This window comes from Balaenoptera physalus (assembly GCF_965194825.1).
Source record: "Balaenoptera physalus genome assembly, chromosome: 11".
Lineage (NCBI taxonomy): Eukaryota > Metazoa > Chordata > Mammalia > Artiodactyla > Balaenopteridae > Balaenoptera > Balaenoptera physalus.
In genome coordinates this window covers 106,130,287-106,144,784 of record NC_138896.1, presented here as the reverse complement: position 1 = coordinate 106,144,784, position 14,498 = coordinate 106,130,287, and the positions used below count along the sequence as shown (strand labels likewise).

The window sequence follows — 14,498 nt, the reverse complement described above, 5'->3', positions numbered from 1 at the left end:
AAGTGACTCAGTCCCTCTGAGCCTCAGTTTCCACATCTATAAAATGGAAATAATAGCACCCACCCAATAAGGCAAAACTCTTGGCAGAATGCCTGGCATATGGCAAACCTGCAGTGAACGGTAGCTATTGGTTGTTTTTATTATCGTTACACCTTGTAGGGGAGACATATGCTGATGTACGATGGTCGAGGGAAGGATTCTGGGGACACAGAGGAGAGGGATGGGACGTGTGAGCCAGGCCTTGAAGAGCAGTACATCCTCCAGGCAGAGAACCGGGCCAGCATTCCAGACACGCATGCTTGTATCCTCACAACCTCAGGCTCCATCATCAGGTGCCCTGGGTCTGCCCCTCAGGCCTACAGGACAGATGCATCCTGTGACATCTGCCCGGGCTCGAGTCCGGTCAGACATCACTCACAGGTGAGTCACTGCCCGAGATCTTAGAATTCCCAGGCTGAAGGCGCTGGGTCCTTCCAGCACAGGTGAGCCCGTTTCAAACGTTTGGGCCTTGCATCTCAAGATGCTCTCAAGAGCCTTTTAAAAAATCTCCCTCCCTCCCTACTTCCTTCCTCCCTTCCTCTTTTCTCCCTCCCTCTCTTCCTTCCATTCTTTCTATTCATCATAAAGGTTAACAGCTCACACATTTATTTACAGAGATTCGTGACACCTCCTCAAGAACAGAACTATACTTGCAAACCAGACAGCACTAGAACGGGATGACCAAGGCTGATACAATCCAAAGCGGGAGATTCCACAACAGCAGTTCCAGCCAGGAGTCTCCTGGTGTCTGGTCGCTAAATACTGGCTTCAAACAAAGCAATGGAAGCCACAGTCCAGACACTACGGTAGGACAAGACCGCCTCTCTCCAGGTGTGGAATGTAAGTCCAGTAACACTGCATGCTCCAAGACTTCTTTTTATGGAAACACCCTAACGTACACAGAAGTGGGAAGAACAATATAATGAATTCCAACGTACGAATCACCCAGCTTCTGCTACTGTCAATCTTGGTCAATCGTGCTTCCTCTCTCCCCCTCCCCCATTTTTCCCGAGGCTGGAGTGCTTAAAGCAAATCCCAGACGAAATGTCCTGTCACTAGTAATCGCTTCAGCCTGCCACGCCAACGGATGGTATTGTTTTTACATAACTACTGTGCCAACGTCACACCTAGCAAAAATAACAAAAACCCATAAATAATCTAATATTTAGTCCATATTCAGGTTTCCCAGATCGTGTCAAAGATGTCTGTCGGCAATTAGTTTGTTAGAAGAGTGTTCACAAAATTCATTTGGCTCTGAATTCCGCAACTGTGGCACTTCAAGTGTTTTGCTTCCTGAATGGGCTAGAAGGGGCATGGAGACAGGAATGCGTCCTACCCCTTCTTAAAACCTCCAGCTGTGTGCTGGACACAAGCTAGCTCACAGTAGGCCCTCAAGATGAGGCCAGGTTCCCTGTTAACCTCTGTACCGGGTCCAGCAGCCCTGGGTGGGGTGGGCCCTACCTGTGTACCATGGAATATTACTCAGCAATGAGAAGGAACAGGCTGCTGATACAAAAACCTGGATGAATCTACAGAGAATTAACGCTGAGTGAAAAAAGCCAATCGCAAAAGGTTACAAACGGTATGGTTCCTTTTCTATAACCTCCTTGAAATAAAATTATAGAAATAGAGAAGAGATTAGTGGTTGCCAGGGATCAGGGAGGGGAGGAATGACAAGGAAAGTGGGTGTGGCTATAAAAGGGCAGCATGAGGGGTCCTTGTGGTGATGGAAATGTTCTGTATTTTGATGGTATCAATTTCAATGTCGTGGTTGGGAAATTGTACTATAGTTTTTCAAGATGTTCCCATTGGGTGAAGCTTGGGAAAGAGTACATGGGGGTCTCTGTATTCTTTCTTAAAACTGCATGTGGTGATCTCAAATAATTATCTCAAAGACATTATCTCAAAAAGTTTAATTTTAAGAAAATGTGGTCAAGCAGAGGTAGTTTCCCCTAGAAACCAAAGGGAATATTTTCTGGACCTATTTGTCCCCCTCAAAGAGATTTCCAGGGATAGTTTGCATTGCTGCCCTCCAGTGGTTGTCAAACTGGGTTCCCTGGAGCCTTTGGGTTCTCAGTGGGCACCCCAGTGGCTGCCTGCAAGGTGGTGCTGAGCAGATGCTTCCATCAATAGCCCCAAGATCCCCACTTGAACTAGAAAGAAGTCCACTCTGATCTGCTAGAACGTCTTAAATTTTGTTAGAAGGATCTTTCTGCTTAAAAAAAAAAAAAGGAAGTTTGAAAGCCACTTAAATTGAGTCTGAACCCTCATTTTGCATTTGTCAGAATGAGCTAGGGTTGACCTTTTCCCTGCCACCCCCCCTTTTTAAAAAAAATTTAACTTTAGTCCTTGTTCTTTAGAAGAGGCATTGAGACACTGGCATCTGAGAGTCAGAGGACTTTCAGGATGGCCAGGTCCAACTTCTGCCTTCAGCTGCAGAGGTTTTCCTTAGACCCAACAGTTGAAACCACTGAGACCCAGAGGCCCAGGGTGAGTCAGGCTTAATCTAGATTTAGGAATATTTTAAACTCCATCTCAAATTGCATCAGATACAGCCATTGTTTCCCAAAGAATATGGAGTGGCAAAGAGTCCAATCTAGGCCAGAGGCTACCTCTTCAAACATGGATTTAAATGACACATACAGGGGCTTCTAAATGAGGTTAGGTTGGAGTTTCTCCATGGAGGGGTGAAAAAAGTCCTGCCTTTGAGGTCAAGGAAACCGGGATTCAAGTCCTGACTTAGCCACATCCCAGTTATGTCACCTTGAGCAATCATTCACCCCTCTGATTCTCACTTTTCTCATCCATGAAATGGGCGATAGTCCCAGATTTAGAGCATTCATTTAATAAATGTTTTAATATGGTTAAGACAGGCCCAGCCCTCAGAGGCATCCATTTGCTGAGTAAGTAAAAACTCATGTCAAGAACCAGGCTCCAGGGTGCTCATAGTAGGGGCACATTCTTTGCCCTCTACACCCACAGGGCATCATTCTCAGACCCAGGTAGTCTCTGGGAAGTTCCCATCAGCCTGAGGGATCCCAGGGCCTCATCACAAGAGTGTCAAGGCCTGGGGAGGGGCGACTGTGTCCAGGCACTGCCCCGAGCACTTCATACAAATAATCTCACCACAGATTGGGACTGCTGTCTCCCCATTTTTATGGATATGGAGACTGAGGCCAAGCTGTGTAACTGTTGTCTCCAGAATTCACGTGCCTGCTGAGTCAGGGGGCCCCCCCTGGCTGTCAGTTCTAGAATGCAGGGAAGCCAGATACCACACTCAGCTGCTGAGCTGGCTCCCTGGGGCTGTCAGCTGTGGCCACAGGATGGTGGGAGTTTGCCCCATGAATCACCCACACACACACATACACACACACACACACACACACACGCAGGGCAGTGAGGTCACCTCAGGATGGAGCTGAGCTGGACCTCCCTTGCGCCTCTGGCAGCTCTGTCGTGGCCCTGGAGATCTGCCCATGGCAGAGAGGTAGGAAATGCCCTGAGATTGTGCCTCGACCCTGTGCCAGATGCTGCAGGGGGTGAACTCCCATTTGCTCAGAGAGGGGAAGTACCCTAACCTGGGACTAGAAGGAGGCAAACACAAGGTCATGACTGGGTCTTATGAGCACCTACTATGTGCCCGTCACTGAAACCTTTCAGTGGTAGGAAGTATTATTTAGACCAGTGGTTCCTAAATGTGAACAAGCATCAGAATCACCACGGTGGGGGTGGGGGGCTGTTAAAATACAAATTGTGGTCCCACCTTCAGAGTTTCTGATTCGTTAGGACTAGGGTGGGATTCGAGAATTTGCATTTCTAAAAAGTTTCCAGGTGATGCTGATACTGCTGGTCCAGGGCCCACACTTTGAGACTAACTAATTAGTTCAACTTCCTTTCCCTTGCTTAATGGTGGTTCTCAAGTTTCTTCTTCCAGGGATGGAGGTCTCATTGTCTATTCTGTCAACCTATTTCATTTCTAGATAGTTTTTACTGTGAAGATATGACTTGTGTGTGTGTGTGCTTATGTTGCGATGAAAACTAACCCTCTTGGCTCTCCTCTGTGGCTCATTCTCTCTGCCTCTGGACTGCATGATCTCATCAAAAAGGAGCAATTGGAGGGGAGAGGAGACTTGCAATTAGACTAAAGGTCTCCCTCACCTGCACAGTCCATAGCCACCAAGCCCTGTCCATTCTACCCTCTAAATCAAGTGTCCAATAGAAATATATTGTGAGCTCTATGTACAAAATTTAAAAAATTTTCCAGTAGCATCATTAAAAATAGCAAAAAGAAGCAGGTGAAACTAATTTTAATAATATACTTTAACCCAACTATATTCAAATATTATCTTTTTAACAGGTGATCAATACAAAAATTATTAAGGAGCTATTGTGTCTTCTTTTTTTTCATGCCAAGACTTGGAAATCCAGTGTGTATTTTACACTTACAGTACATCTCAGTTCTGACCAGCACATTTCAAGGGCTCCATAACCACATGTGGCTGGTGGCTACTGTTCTGGACAGCGCAGTGACCTTGTTCCTAGTCCTTATCTGCCCTGCCACGGCTCATGCTTACCAGGTTCCTGCCCCTCACGTCTTGCCTGCCAATCCACAGTACGGCAGCCAAATCACTGCCTGAAACGTAAGATTTGATCGTGTCCCTATCACCCTCATGATAAGGTCCGGCCTCCTTGGTCTGGTTTCTGAGGCGTCTCTTGCTTTCCCTTCTCCCCTCCTCCAGCCCCCAAGGCCCCTACTCTCCTGCTGTACTGAATTATTCACAGATCCTCAACACAGTAGTGCCTGTTACCTCTAAACCTTTCCACACTTGGCTCCTTCTGCCTCGAATACCCTTGGAATGCATCTTGGGCTACCCTTTCAGGTCACTCATTCATTCAACAAAATTTATTGAGCACCTATTATGTGTCGGACACTGTCCCAGATCCTGGAACAAATACATAAGAAGGAAATATGTATAATGAGAAAATATACAGTGTGTCAGACAGTGAGCAGTAAAGCAGGATGTGAGGGAAAGGTGGTGCAGGCGGTTACTACTGTATACAGGGTGTCAGGGAAGGCTTCTTGGAGAAGGTGACATTTGAGTAGAGAGACCTGAAAAAGTGAGGGAAGGAGCCAGGCGGCTGTCTAGGGAAAAGCATTATAGGCAGAGGGAACAGCCAGTGCAAAGGCCCTGAGGAGGAAGCCTGACTGGAGTGTTTGGAGCACATTCCTGGGTGGCTGGGGCGGAGTGAGAGAGGAAGTCATAGAAATCAAGATCAGAGAGAGCAAGGAGTGAGTGGCACATCGTACAGGGCCGTGTAAATACGGGAGTGAGTGAGGTGTGAACCCTGGGAGGGTGCTGAGCAGAGGAGGGACATGAGCTGACTTGAGTTTTAACCAGCTCCCTCTGGTTGCCTGATGAGAACAGACAGGAGCATAGAGACTAGTGATGTGGTGGCCCGACCAGGGTGGTTGCCAAGCAGATGGAATGAAGAGGCTGGTTCAGAATATGTTGAAGGTGGGGACAACAGGGTTTTCCAGATAGGTCAGAACCAGAGTATGAGAGAGCAAAGGGTCAAGGATGACTCCTGAGCTTAGATGACTCCTCTTCCAGGAAGCCCTCCTGGGAACCCACAGCTCCCTGGGCCTTGCCCTCATGGGGGCTGTCGTGGCCTGTCTCCCTCAGGGTGCTCCCCAGGGCAGTGTAGGACTTGTTTACTGTCCTGCTTCCAGAGTGTTTGAGAGGTGAGTGAGAGTCCCGGCCTCAGCTTTGAGAGGTCAGTCCCCACCCCCTACCCGATTGGGATCCACAAGGCAGTGGATGTTCTAGCCTTTGCCCAGTTTCCTCACCAGGAGAGGGAACTGCCAGTCCCACCCACAGGAGTCCCCCCACCCAGCCCTGAGCCCCAGGGCCTCCTCTTCTGCTGCCGGCCCCACCTCACTCCTCTGGGGGAGCATCCGGTTGGCCCACATGGCTGGGCCCTGAGTCGGCCTCACCCAGCGGGGTGGGGAGCATCTGGGACACGCCACCTCTTCCCCGCCCAGAGCCTGGCACAGTCAGGGTGGTACCACTGCCCCCACGTAACCACCCGTTAAGTCAGAGGGCATGGCCCCGGCCCGGGGCGCGTCTGGGGGTGCAGCCGCCCCACCTGCCCTCCTGGCACATCCAGGTAGGAGTCAAGGCAGACAGGAAGGCCTGGCGCCGACAGCACCGCAGGAAGGAGCGCCCCCCGGCTGAGCGTGGGCGCGTGGGCGGGTGAGCGTGAGGCCCACGGCGACGTCACGTCCCGCCCCTGCCTGCCACGGGGGCGGCCCCGCCTCTCCGCCCTCCTCCCGGCCCGGCCCCGCCCCGCCCCGCCCGCCTCCAGAGTCCGAGCGCCGCTCGCCTCCAGCCCACACCGGCCTCGGGAACACAGGTAAGGGACACGCGGAGCGGGAGAGGCGGGGTGGGGGTGATTTTTAAGAGAACTGGGGAGAAACAGGCTCTTCAACAGGCCTGACATTTTGTGGTTCCCTGTGGGCCTGGATTTGAGTCCCAGTTCAGTGGCTTCCCAGCTGGGTGAGCGCCTGTGTCTCCATCTCTGGAAAATCGGGGGAGGGTGAAGTTCTTCAGGGGTGCTGTGAGCCTCCAGCCAGCCCGTGCCCCGCCCCCGCAGGTGACCCACTGCGGTTCTGTCGCTGACTTCCTGCGGGGCCTTCAGAAAACCCTACGACCTCAGCTTTCCCATTCATGAGGTGAAGGGTCCCCCTAGTTTCGGAAGGCTTCTCCCACTCCGCCCTCATGGGACTCACAGCTTTGGAGGGTGTTTCCTCACAGACGCCCGGCCTCTGCGCTTTCACCCGCGAGTGAAGGCAGCCGCGCTCCTGTTTCCCCCAGAAGCTGCCCTGGCCTCGGGCTCAAAGGCATCTCTGGGGAAAAAGTGCTGAACAGAGAGCTGGGGGCGGGGGGAGACCCGCTGAAGTCAGAGGCTCACGGGGTGGAGGGTGCGGCCTAGAGGGAGTCCCCAGCAGCCCCAGTCCCCCAGGCCGTCATCCCGAGTCTGGAGGACCCACCTGTGCTCAGAGCATCCCGGCTTCTCTCCTCAGAGGCAGCCTTTGGGCCGGAAGCCAACCCATTTTCCTTTTATGGCGGACAAGAAAGATTATGGGGTTGTGCTTATCATTTTGACCTGGTTTGTTTAGAAGCTGAGAGAAAAGTGAAGTCAGGAGTGAGTGTTTGTCCTGTTCGGAGTCCAAGCCAAGCGGATCTGTAATAAGGAACCCCCCTCCTGTCTCTGGATCTCCCAGAACTTGGTGCAGCCCTCTAAAAGGCTAGGGCCCCTGTGCCTTGAAATCCTCACCAGGCCGCCTTCTTAGGGAGACATCTCCCACACGGTGGCCACATGCCAGGACCAGGGACCGCTTATTTCACTTTCATAATAGCTGTATGTGGGAAGTTGTCTTTTTAAAAAAAAAAAAAAAACCTTATGGAGATATCATTCACATGCCATAAAGTTCACCCTTTTAAAGTGTACAAGCCTGTGGTTTTCAGTTTATTCACCAAGTTGTGAACCATCACCACTGTCCAATTTAGAACATTTTTATCCTCCCCAAATAAACCCCATACCCTTTAGCAGTCACTCACCATATCCCCTTCTCCCTGGCAACGGCTAATCCACTTTCTGTCTCTATGGATCTGATTATTCTGGACAATTCATGTAAATGCAGTCATACAATAGGGGATCTCTTCTGACTGGCTTCTTTCACTTAGCATAATGTTTTCAAGGTCTATGCATGTTTTAGCGTGTGTCAGCACTTCATTCCTCGTTTTGGGTGAATAATATTGTACTGTATGATTCTATCACATCTTGTTTATCCATCCGTCAGTTGATGGGCATTTGGGTTGTTTCCACTTTTTAGCTATTATGAATAACGCTGCTGTGAACATTCATGTACAAGTCTTTGTGTGGACACAGGTTGTCAGTTCTCTTGGATATAATACCAAGGACTTGCTAGGTCTTATGGTGAAACTATGTTTAACATTGTAAGGAGCTCAAACTGTTTTCCAAAGCGGCTGCACCATTTTACATTCCCACTGACAATATGTTAAGTCTCCAAATTTTCCACGTCCTCTTCAGAACTTGTTATTGTCTGTATTTCTTATTTTAACCATCCTAGCACACATGAAGTGGTATCTCATTGTGGTTTTGATTTGCATTTCCGTCATGACTAATGATGCTGAGCAACTTTCCATGTGCTAGTGACCATTTGTACATCTTCTTTAGAGAAATGTCTGTTGAAATCCTTTGGCCATTTTAAAATTGGGATGTCATATTATTGTTGAGTTGTAGGCGTGCCCATTCCAGGGGAGGATTCTGAGGCTCCCAGAATGGGTGAGACTTGCAGTGATCTCACAGTCAGTGGTGGGTAGAGCTGGGAACTGAGTCCAGGTCTGTCTGATATTCAAGAGCCAGAAAGCTCTTTCTCTTTCACTGGGTGCCTCCTTTATGGTTTTTGCTATTGTCAATTGTGTGTGTGTGTGTGTGTGAGGGGGGCGGGGAGAGGGAATGTGAGAGACCAAGAGAAAAAGATGGAAAAGAGAGAGAGAAGAGACAGAGACAGAGAGAAACTGGCATGAGAGGATGAGAAAGAGGAGCCTGGCCTGGCACTGGCTGTTTAACCAGACACCGGCCTTGGAGAGTCAGAGCCAGGGAAGATTCTTTTCAGAGTTTGTGGTTTCTTCCCATTCCTCTTCAAACATTTTGGGGGCCTCAAAAAAGTTTATTGAGGAGCACACTCCCTCCTGGTTTTTCTTCGTCTCTAAATCCAAAACAAATCTGATTAGACCCCCAAACCTAAACAGGGAATAGCATCCCCTAGTGTCTAGCTGGGTCTGAGAATCCGGAGCAGTGTTCGTCACACTTTTTGATAGCAATCTCTGCTCAAGAAAAATGTTTAGACACCCACAACACTATATATTTATATATGGATTTAGAAATTATATACAAGTACTGTGACCATTAACTAATGTCTCAAGGCCCAGTATATATTCGGAGTGAATTTCATCACCAACAGTAGTGGATAGAAGTCCACCTTTCAAGGAGTTTTCTTACTCTGATTTCAGTCAGCAATAATGTGTATATGAGATGCCATTCTTTATTGTTTTCAACGTTAGGGTAGCTGTGGTAGGACTTGAACTAGGAGCAGTGGTGGGTTTGTCCTACACTTTTCCTGTCGCTGGCTTGTACTTTCTCGATTAGCGTTATCTCCATCCACGGTTTCTTGGCAGGGACTTTGAGAAGCCACTTGTCCACACTACAGGGATTGATTCAGTTAAAGCTGTGTTGTTTGATCCTCAACTCCACCTAACCTGCCACCAGGACACTACAGTATACAGCAATAGGCTGAATGTAAAAGAACAGAAGACATGGGCATAGCAAACCTGTCTGCATTGTGGGCTGCCCTTGGCCTCTGGGGACCCCACTTAATGGACATGGCATTGGGTGTCTGACATATGGCCAAGGGTGCACATCAGGGTTGAACTATATACTCTTAACTACTTTTAGCTAAAACTTAAGCAGAAATAATGAACTAATATTTTCCTCCTGTGCTTTGGAGATTATTATTTGAGAGACTAATAGGTTCTGAGCTAAGGACATCTAAGCCCACCTCTGCCACACCTTCGCTTGCCATCTCTCATGGCAGGGTGCTCATGACCACTCAAAGCAGCTCTCATTTTTAGAAAATTCCTTTACATATTGAGCTGGCATCTGCCCCGGTGACTCCCCAAGGTCCCAACCCCTCCCTCTGGGCTCACAGCCCCACCTGGTCGTCCTGTCCTGGAGGAGCCCTGCAGAGACCTGGGGACAGTGACCAGGTCTGTTCTTGCAGTGCTCATCCCTAGGCTGAGCACCTTGCTCCTCCGGCCACTTCTCTTGGATGTGGTCTCCGTACCACTCACGTCCTCTGGATGATCTTGGTTTGTCCAGACTCTGTTCTGTTCAGGACCTAGGACTGAGCCTAGGATAGGAGCTGGTGAGGTATAGGTCACCTTCCTCACTGTACACTCTGTGCTTCTGTTAATATGACCGAAGGCTGTGTTAGCTTTGCTTTGTTGCTCTGTCACCTTGTTGACTCGTATTGCGCTTTAACAGACATTGGTTATGTACCTCCTGTGTGCTAGAGTCCAGTCAGATGCTCGTGCTAACATTTACTTATCTTTCAGAGAATGTTTTTAAAATCCTAGGTCTTTCTGTATGAACAGCCTCCAAGCTGGGCCCACCCATCCTCCTTCTGCACAGACTTGATTTTGTCCCTTTTACCTTCTTCTTTCGGTGCCATCCCCACTTCTCAGGCCCTAGCTGCATCCTTGGATGTACTGTGGCCACAGGATTCACTCAGATTCGTGACAGGTCCGTCCAGCTTGTGGGCAGCTGGCTGAGCAGTTTGGGTTGTTATCCCACCATTAAATTGCCTGGATGGACTTGAGACAAACGGCTGAGGAGGTGGGAACGGTGGCGTCTTCATTCTTTTCCTCTGTGAGGTTCCCCTTGTGCTTGGACTTCAGCCTCAGATCCGAGTTCATATCCTTTGCTACGTGGCCTGTGGGGAAGCCCCTTTCCCTCTCTGGGCCTCAGCTTTGATCTGCTGGCTGTAACTCTGTGGAATTCAAGCTCGGGGAAAGAGAGAGAGGGCCAAGCCTGGGGAGTGGGGTGAGGTGGGAGGTGAGGCTGAGGCAGGAGGTGTAGCGGGCTGGAGAAGAAGAGGGACGGGAGCAAGCGGAGGATCTTATAAAGGGAAGGGGGAGATGCTAAGACACTGCTGGTGTAACATTATTTCTCTAAGCTCTTAAATCCAGCACTTCATGGCTTCTTTTTATGAAGCACTTTCTCTAAGCCAGGGACTAGAATATAGTAGCAAGAAAAACGTGATTCCTAATCCCAGGGAGCCCAGAATCTAAGTCCATTTTATCTGAATCCTGACAGCGACGCTGCAAGATAGTGACACAATCCCTATTTTACAGACAGGGAAACTGAGGCTCAAAGTGATAAAGTTATTTGCCCAAAGTCACCGAGCTGGGAAGTAAAGTGATGAGGCACGATTTGGAGTGGGCTCTGTCAGACCCCACTGCTGGAGTGACTTAATCAAGATACCTCTCAGTACAGAGTGTTGGCTAACAGCATGTCATTTTGCTATGTACTGTCCTGTCCACAGCCCCAGGTGAGCTCCAAAACCCTTGGTGAGTGACATTCTTCTTTGTCTCATAGATGAGAAAAAGGACCTAGAGGAGGGAAGCGATGTGCCCAGGGCTTGGTGGCAGGGCCCGGCCAGGCCCTCGGTCTCACAGCAGCTAACTCTGTTTCCTCCCAGCCCCTGCCCTGAGGGTGCCCAGAGGACTTCCCACCCATACCTTGGGATCTGGAGCTCTGAAAAGACAGTTTCTGTCCCATGCCTCTGGCTTCCCAGGGTCTGTGTCTGATTCATTCCCCTCCCCAACTGTCCTGCTTGACGGGTGGAGGAACTCTGGACCCGGGAAGCTGGCAGTGTCCAGAGTGGGCAGCGAGAGTGCCCAGGCCTGGATTCTAGGACAAAAAGACGGGCCCCAGGCACAGCAGGGATTGAAGCAGATGGCATTTCCCAAAGCTGTACCAAAAGACATTGAACCACATTCTGGGGAAAAGGACTGTACTCTTGTGTAGTTTGGGGAAGGATTGGATTAACTAGAGTAAAAGAGCTTTCTATCCTGCAGGCCTTCTCAGAGCCTTTAATGTACAACTTGCACTTCATGCAGCTCCAAGGTGGGGGCGGCTATGGAAAGCAGTGTTGCCCAAACTTCTTTGAACATAAAATCCACTTTTTCTTGGAGCATTTCAAGGGCCCCACAAGATACTGTGTGTATCTTCCTGTTAGAACATGCTCTTCTGGGCCCTCCCATGGGTCACATCAACCCTGAGCGCCTTTGCTGATTGAGTGGATGAGCCCTGAGTGCTTTAATGGGACCAGAGCGTTAGTATCCTAGAACGTCAGAGCTGGAAGAACCTTGCAGGGTGCAGCCCAGCTTCTCCGTGTGTGGGAACTGAAGCCCAGGGCAGTCCAGCAACATGTTTGGAGGAGGGAGGGCAGAGGCAGACGAGCCTGTTGGGAGACTGTTGTAACACTCAGGGGAGAGTTTCTGGCGGCCTGAGTGGACCACACTCTGCCTAGCATGTGGTGCCTTTGTTCACAGTACAGATTTCCCTGAGCCACACCCTAACCCTAACCTTGCTCTGAACACCAGACGCTCTGAGTGAGAGAGTCCTGGGTATCTGCCCTGTCAACAGTGCTCCCAAGGACATCTGACCATTACCCAAATTTGAGAGACATTGAGCATGGGAAAGGAAGGGGAAACTCTCATTTATTAAGTTGCCAGGATTCTAGGCTTGTTGTGGGTGCGATATCCTTTCATCCCCGCAACACTCTGGAGGATAGATATTAACACACCATTTTATAGAAGCTGAGTGGAGCCTGGCAGCAAAGGAACAGGGACAGGAACACAGTTATGACCAAGTCCCAAGCCCTCAGTCCCCTTGTAGGATCTCTTGGGAGGGAGGCAGTGGAAATAGAAAACCCAGCTCCTCTTGAAGGGAAGATGGGACAGGCTTGGGCTTTGGCTGGCTGTGGAGGGAGGAGCCGTGTCATCCTTCCTGCCTTTGGAGCTTGGGGGCCCAGGAGGGTGGTGGAGTCAGAGAAGTTAGGAAGGAAGAGGGTCAGCATCTGAGGGCTCCGGGCTGAGACAGGCACTGCGGTGGAGAGACTGTGATAAGCAGAGTGATAGCCCCCAGAGGTGCCTATGTCCTGATCTCTGGAAACTGCGACTCTGTTAGGTTACGCAGCAGAGGGGAATGAAGATTGCACGTGGAATTAAGGTTGCTCGGCCGCTGGCCGTCACATACGGGATGATCCTGGGTGATCTGGGTGGGGCCAGTGTCATTACAAGGGTCCTTAAATGTGCAAGAGGGTGGCAGAAGAGGTCAGAACAGTGTAGTGTGAGGACTTGACCTGACATTGCTGGCTTTGAAAACGGAAGAAGAGGCCACAAGCCAAGGAATGTAGGTGGCCTCTAGAAGCTGGACAATGCAAGGAAATGAAGAAGGAGGGGGAGGGAAAGGGGAAGGAGAAAAAGCAGCAGCAAGGAAACGGATTTCCCCTAGAGCAGGAAGGAAGGCAGCCCTGCTGGCACCTTGATTTTAGCCCGGCGAACCAGTGTTGGACTTCTAACCTGCAGAACTGTGAGATACTATACAGGTGTTGCTTTAAGCCACTAAGTTTGTGGGAATTTGTTACAGAAGAAATAGAAAACCAGTGAGGAGCTGAACCAGCTCCAGGACGGTCTCTGTCCTCAGCAAGTGTGCAGGCCTGTAGGGCAAAATCTTCAGGACAACTGGCTTGGGTGGTTACAGTGCTGGGGAAACCCGGGAGCTCCCCAACCCAGCCTGGAGTTGAGACAAAGCACCACGAATGGGGTGGGGGGCCTCAGGGGCCCTGCCCATCCCGCCCTGGGGGCTGGAGTGAAATCTGTGGACCGTGGCCTGCCCAGCGAGCCCCGCTTCGCTCTGCCTACACTCTCAGAGCCCTTCCCCCCGCATTCGTCTCATCTCAAATGCTTTGGTTGCAAGTAACAGAAACCACCACAGGCTACCATAACAGGACTTTCTTGGGAGGATATGGAGGTCTCACAGAACAGAGGGAACTTCTGAGGAGCCAGACTGCAGAGAAGACGGTGCCCAGGAGCAGAAACAAGAGGGCCCTGTCTCAGGGGAGACCAGCGCCCACAGACTGAGGGCTTTGTGTCACTCACATCACAAGTCCGATTCCCGGGAGGGAGAAGCTGGTGGTCTAGCCTGGGTGGAGGGCAGTCACCCCTCCAGAGTTCCCATACAGTTGTCCTGGAGCAGTGTCTGCCTGACAAGGATGTGCTTGGAATTAGGGCGCATGCTTGTTTGGGGTGGCTTGGGAAGCTGGAGATTATCCAGGGCTCTGACTTAATCCTTTGCTGCAATCACCAGAAGGGGCTTCAATGCCAGGTGGGGAAAATCAGTAAGTGTCCACCCCTCTGTCGGCTCTGTCCCCCTCTTAGCTGCTGGTTCTGTTCCCAGTGCCTCCCATCCCACTTCCTGCCCTGGGCGTGTTGAACTGAGCTGGTCCAGCATTGGTGGCCCTCAGGGGTGAAGGTTCAGTCCACCTGTGGGGAGAGTTGGCCGTTACCCAAGCATTCAAGGCCCTGGATGATTCCCCAGCCTCACGGGGTTCCTAGCCCTTCAGCAGCCCACTGCCACCCACCCCCTCCACTAAACCTTCATCCCACTTTGGCCAGATGTTAAAATCCAACTCAATCTTAGTAAGCCCCGTCCTCCAAGGTGGGACACCCAAGAAAGATAGGCAGCCCCTGAATCAGGAGACAGGGTTCTGGAGCCAGCCTTGCCCCTGAATCGCTGTGCGATCC

General features: G+C 50.5%; 1 protein-coding gene across 1 annotated transcript in view; it reads left to right on the top strand.

Annotated features, from left to right (window-relative positions):
* Positions 1-6,248: 6,248 nt before the first annotated feature.
* The window catches only part of TMEM40 (transmembrane protein 40), a 31,102-nt gene continuing 22,852 nt past the window's right edge, over positions 6,249-14,498 (top strand). The window contains exon 1 of the mRNA XM_082415806.1: positions 6,249-6,453. The gene's annotated coding sequence lies outside the window, so the exon portion shown is untranslated. The remainder of the gene's footprint in view (positions 6,454-14,498) is intronic.